Source organism: Nycticebus coucang, chromosome 2 (assembly GCF_027406575.1).
Source record: "Nycticebus coucang isolate mNycCou1 chromosome 2, mNycCou1.pri, whole genome shotgun sequence".
NCBI classification, from domain to species: Eukaryota; Metazoa; Chordata; class Mammalia; order Primates; family Lorisidae; genus Nycticebus; species Nycticebus coucang.
The window spans coordinates 145,028,001-145,034,319 of record NC_069781.1 but is presented as its reverse complement, the minus strand read 5'-3'; the positions used below and the strand labels follow the sequence as shown (position 1 = coordinate 145,034,319).

Sequence of the window (6,319 nt, the reverse complement as noted above, 5' to 3'; positions counted from 1 at the left end):
GGGTCCATGTAGGGACATGTTAAGGGCCCCCATAATCCACCTCAGTAAATATTTAAAGGCAAGCCTTGGCTAAAAAGCAGAACACATCACTTGGATTATGGTTTGGGGTTCATTAAAGGCTATAGCAGGGTCCCTAATTCCTCATGATCAACACACTATGGCACCTCCAAGAAGCAATATTGATGGTTCTTGAACCAGAAATCTATATCCCTTTTAACATTAAAATGATAAAAAAAATTAAATCAAATTAAAATGATACACTTGTGCTGCCTGGCGGCACTGTCCCTTCTAGAAAGTGATATGAGGTCTGGTACCAAGCAACTCTACTATACCCACGTCTTAATCCACTTTTTTCACATTAGGGAAAGTCAAGAATCAGAAAAGAGACATACATTCCTTTTAAGCAAGAGTCCATTCTGCAAAAAATTCTTTGCACTAATCCAGCTAAATGCAGGGTGGCACTGACAGTGGTCTTGACCCCAACTTCGCTCCCACAGACAACTAAGAGGGGATGGAGATAGCAAGTCTGCACTTAGGAAGTGATATTGGAGCTGATAGGAAATTCAGTAGGATGTTGCCCTGGCATGCAGGGGTAGGGAAAGCCTTTTGAGCAAGAGAAACCAGGCATACACATGAGGTCATGAAGACCAGCATGGACACATTGTGGGTAGGGCACAATGAGTACTTGAGATAGAGAATAATGTACTTTACATTCTGAGAGAGTTTCATGTTTGGAATGGAAAGAGGCAGATTGAAGCAAGGAGTAGAGAAAGACAGAAAGCTGAGCTGACGGTGACTCGTAAAGGCTTTCAACAGCATGAGCAGAAAATAGCCTGGAAACTATTGAACATTTCCAATCTGGTCGCATAATTACACCAAGATTCTCTGTCTCACATGCCTGCAGAAGCCAGGTTCTTCATGTAAATCATAAGGAAGCCACATGGAGGTGGTGATGAACTATGTCCATTAAAACAGGCTGCGCCGCCCAGCTCCAGGGTGTTTTTACCACGGGGGATACAGGCCAATATACCTAGATCTGTAAATTTTTTAAAAGAAGCCAGGAAGACAGCTACACAAAATTCCTAATTTCTGAGTACTTTCAACTAAAACAAAACCAAAGTTTTCAAAATGCCAAGACTCTATTGGCCAAATAACACATTTCCACCAGCTGGGTTTGTCAGATATGTAAAGGCGTCTAGGTTTTTAATCAGCACTGAACAATGCTGCAAAATAAACTGCGTGCACATGCATGTAAGATGCCATTTTTATGGTTTCATCACATTAGATTTTTAAGCCAGATTTGAAAACCCAAAGTATTTACAGGGTCACTTAATGGCAACATGGCTCAGGAGACAGGCTGCATGTAATGACTCTGTGGTTAGAAGTCTACCCCAGGACTGCAGCTGATTTATTCAGTGACCTTGAATAAGGTCATTAACCATAGTTTTGCTTCAGCATCTGTGTCTGTAACACAAAGATAGAAACAACCTAAGATACTTTTTTATAAATCACGACATACATTTTCTAACCAAAGAACACTTCTATTACCAGTAAATATATTTTTTTCAATCATTAGGCTCTTAAACTAATTTCCTTTTAATGCACGTTCAATATTTTCAGGCTCATTCCTTCTAAGTGAATAAATTGAGGGGGAAAGGTAATATTTACTTCTCTGTTTATCTACTTAGGAGGCTTCATTTGAGATTTTAAACGGGAGTTATCTGCATATGATCTTTCAGTCAAGGCTTTGAAGAAGTATAGCAGTTGTGCTGCTATAATTTGTAGGAGGACGCATTCAGTTAACTGTAATGGGCTCTTTTTTATTTGATTCCAAAATATATTTAATATTCCTATACTATATTGGTTAAATATATATGTGTGCTACACAGATATACAAAATAACTGTAATTTTAGCAGTTTCTGTTAAATTAATACATTTTATGTACTCCAAATTTCTACATAGCATGTGTTACCTTGTTTCTCTGATTCATTGGTAGGAAAGCCTTTTTCTCTCTTGATATGGGTTATTTTCAATTATGAGTAACCCCTTCAAGCTATCCAAGCTATCAATGACATTAAAAGATAATCTTTATGGGGCAGCTCCTGTGGCTCAAGGAGTAGGGCGCTGGCCCCATATACTGGATATGGGGGGTTCAAACCCAATTCTGGCCAAAAAAAAAAAAAAAAAAGATAATCTTTGTGTTTATTGTTTGCAAATTTTGTAATTTTTTCTAAGCATTATAAGTTAGTTGATGGCTCCTCTCGAACCCTGTAACTACTTTCTCTAAAGCACATACAGCTTTTACACAAGAAGTGTACACAGTTCATTTTTTTAGGAGTAAAAAAAGTAAAAGTAAGTATTATGACATGGTCCCCACTGTATCCTCTTCACCTCTGCTTCTTTCTCTTTAGCCAGAGACCACCTGCTCCAAACATTTTACCCTTATGGGGGCTACATTCTCTGGGTTTTTTTTTGAGAACAAGTATTACTATGTTGCCCTGGGTAGAGTGCCGTGGTGTCACAGCTCACATCAATCTCCAGCTCTTGGGCTTAGGTATTTCTCTTGCCTCAGCCTCTCAAGTAGCTGGGAACACAGGTGCTCGCCACAACACCCAGCTACCTGCCACTTTCTATTGATGGTCTGACTTCATGCATTATGTTTCACTTAAGTGATGGGTAAATCAGTAGATCAGCCATCATGGACTTCCTCATCTTGCAGACTTCAGCTATATTTACATTCGTTGAATTTGCACTAGCCATCTTTTTTATAAAGATGGCATATTGGGTTTTTAAACCCTTAGCTTGTTTGCTATCATTCTTGGGTTGTTTTGTATTATTAGACCATTTTAATGGGATATTATAGAGATACTAGGATTTTTCATCCGTGAAAATGTGAGCTCCGTGAAGGCAGAGGTTTTGGTCTTTTTGTTCACTTCTATATTTCAAATACCTAGAACAGTGCCTGGCACATACAAGTAAGGACTTACTGATGGATGGATTTGATGGTGGACATGAAGGGTAGACCCTGGTCTCATCACCCCATGGATGGAAGCTTTTTTTTTTTTTTTGTAGAGACAGAGTCTCACCTTATCACCCTCGGTAGAGTGCCGTGGCATCACACAGCTCACAGCAACCTCCAAATCCTTGGGCTTACGTGATTCTCTTGCCTCAGCCTCCCGAGCACCTGGGACTACAGGTGCCTGCCACAACGCCCGGCTATTTTTTTTTGTTGCAGTTTGGCTGGGGCTGGGTTTGAACCTGCCACCCTCGGCATATGGGGCCGGCGCCCCACCCGCTGAGCCACAGGCGCCGCCCTGGATGGAAGCTTTTTGTGGCATTGAGTTGTAGTCAGCCATGACAGCAGGGGTCAGTCTGATCTTGTCCCTAGAGGCAAAAGTGTCAAGGAGGTCCTGGTGACAAAGCAGAATCCAGATGAACCCCAGAACATCCAAGACTGCTATCTGGTCAGAGTCAGGCTTTCTGTCTGGGGACTCTTGGTAACAAAGCCCTTTGTTCACCCCCAATGATCTGTGCACATCAGGAGCTCCACAGGGAGAGTGACATGAGGCACACATTGGGGCACTTCTAATCCCTGATGTCCGATAGACCCTACATCATATACTGGACCGTTAAAAGTCCTAATGAGGCAGGAGAGGAGCAGACAGAAGTCAATGTCGTGGGCTCAGGGAAGCCGCACATGGAGTCCCCATGTTCCTGAATGGGATGGGACATAGGAAAGTCACATTCACGGGACTACATACCCCAACTCCCCTGAAGCAGGGTCAGTATTTCCCAGTAGAGGTGGAGCCTTCCCTTCCCCTCTCAGCTCCCACAAGGAAGTTTGCTGCCTCAGGCCCACAGTTATCCCTACATTCACCCTCTATCCTGAGGTGACAGATACCCAGGATACAGGAACCCATCAGTGAGCTAGACCAGCTCTGTGGTTGGAATTCCTCCCTGACCTGTGTCCTCAACTGCATTTCACATCCCTCTGCCTGATTCCTAGGACTTAGGGTGCCTCAGGCAGTCCTAAGCGCAGGTGACTGGGAGGGAAGGAGTGGTGTCTGCTGTGACAACTGGAAGGGCATAGTCCACGCTGCAGAACTGTCCACCTGCTGAGTTGGTCCCTGGGTACTGACTAAAATGTGGGTCTGGAGAGGTTAATTTTCCACATTTCAAGGGAAAAAAGCCAGCCCCACGGACATTGGTTCTAGCTCACTTGAATTAATCATCAATGTTTTGGTGTTGCCAGATTTTTTTTTTTCATTTTTGTTTTAGTTTTTCTGAGACTTCAGGAGCAGGGAATGGAAAAGTGAGAGAAGAAATGTTTTAAACAAGAGGGACTCCTAAGTACAATTTGACTACATGGAACATATTTTAAAATTCAAAAAAAATTAACATAAGATCCTGAGCAGACTGAGGTTTTGTCTCACTTCCACATCTGCCTGTGTCACTGAGTTGATACCAGAGTCCCAGGTCTGAGAGTAATAATCAGCCTCATCCTCAGACTGGAGGTTGGAGTTAGTCAAGTAGCGGTCAGCCCCAGAGCTGGAGCCTGACAACCGGTTAGGGATCCCGTCCCCTTTGCTGCTGCTTCCAGCACTGCTAAGATACATCAAGTACCGAGGGTCCTTCCCTGTTTGTGCTGGTGCCATGCAATGTCATAACTGCTGTGCCCACTGTCCAGGGTACAGGTGACCTTGATCGAGGCTCCCAGGGAGGCAGATGCAGAGGGCAGCTGAGTCAGTGAAAGCTGTGAGAGGGACCCTGGAAACACAGACACCCATTATGACCTGGAGGAAGGAAAGGATGAAGAACAGTCCTGGCATGGGTATGGGAAGTGGGCTGAGGAGTCAAGGTGCTGAGGACTGTCCTGACCAGTGCAGTGAAGAAAGAGAGTGAGGAGGAGGAGTGGGGTCCAGGCCATGGTGCAGACACCCCAGAGCTCTGCTGAGGCAGACACACTGCAAGTCTTTCTTATCCTCCCTCCAGACCCAGGGGAGAGAGAGGGGCCCTGCATGCAAATGTGCTGCTCTTCCCCTGCCCAGCCCAACCCTCCCTGGACGTGTGTACAGCCACACTGGCTGGGTGACATTTCTGGGAGGGGGGTGGATTCTGTTAGGTCTGCGACTCTCCAGTGTCACAAAGAGGACATAGCAGCTGGCTCCAGTGAGCCCTGAGTAGAGCCCAGGGTCAGGTGCCTGGGTTTCCAGGTGAGCCCACAGAGCCCTCAGTGACAGGTCAACAGCGCCCACTGCTGCCCAGCCCAGGTCCAGCATGTCTGTGACCAGGTGCCCGGGGATCCTGACAGAGGCTCATGCCCCCACCAGGGCCATAACCACTGCCCACTCCCTGTCCAAGGGCAGAGTAAAACCCCTCCTCAGGGCGGCTCCTACCTCATCTCATTCCTTAGTTTTCTATTTGGACCTCCCCAGTGGGAACAGGACACACAACTCACCCTACATGTAGGGGATAGGGTGTCTCCTACACAGATGATGATGGAGACTTGCTCTTTCTTCACTGTCAGCCACTGAGATGTCCACAGGATTGTGGGGAAGGAGCCCCTACACTGAAGGACAGTGGCATGTGTAGTATAAAGCGTCACTGAAGGAAGTCTAAGCAGCAGAAGGAGGCAGGGCGGGCTCTGCACAGCCTGAAGTTACAGCCCTGAACCCAGAATCAGACACAGGACAGGACTGAGGATGGAAGACCGAGGCCCCTTGCAAGGCTGGTCTCTGAAATCTTTCTGTTCCTTGCCCTCCATGCCATAATGTGGCCTTTCCAAAAACCTTCTAGACCCACAGAAGATTGTAGACTCTGGGATGGTTCTTTGTCACATTCTCAGCTCTCTGGCCTCCTCCCTGGGAGGAGGGTGTGTGTGGGTTGTACATTATGCAAATATGAGTCCTTCTCCAACACCACCAGCACCATCTGATTCTGGATCCTTGACCCAGGGGCAGCTCTTCTGTCAAGGAGCCTGGGCTGGTGTGACCTTTGCATTTGTTCCTTGGGAGGAAGCACCTAATGTCCCCTTTAAGTCAGGCCAGTGAGCTTAGGCCCAGGGACCATTAAATTTGAACCATTTTAGTTTCAGCCCTGGCTCAGCCCTGAGAAGTCCCACTCCGCCTGCTGGGCTGAGATAACTATTGTTCCTTCTTTGTTCTCCAGTCATGTGAAAGAGCTTTTCCATTGGCTGAATTTTACTTTCATTGTTATTTTCCTGGGGTCTCTCCAAAAAGGATTTTTTTTTTTAAAGTTCATTTTAAAAATTTTGGTTGTTCTATAATTTCCATTAGTTTTGTTTCATGACTTCTAATT

General features: G+C 45.5%; 1 pseudogene; it reads right to left on the bottom strand.

The window, feature by feature from the left end:
* Window positions 1-3,610: 3,610 nt before the first annotated feature.
* Window positions 3,611-4,928, bottom strand: LOC128560417 (immunoglobulin lambda variable 4-69-like; annotated as a pseudogene).
* Window positions 4,929-6,319: the final 1,391 nt, after the last annotated feature.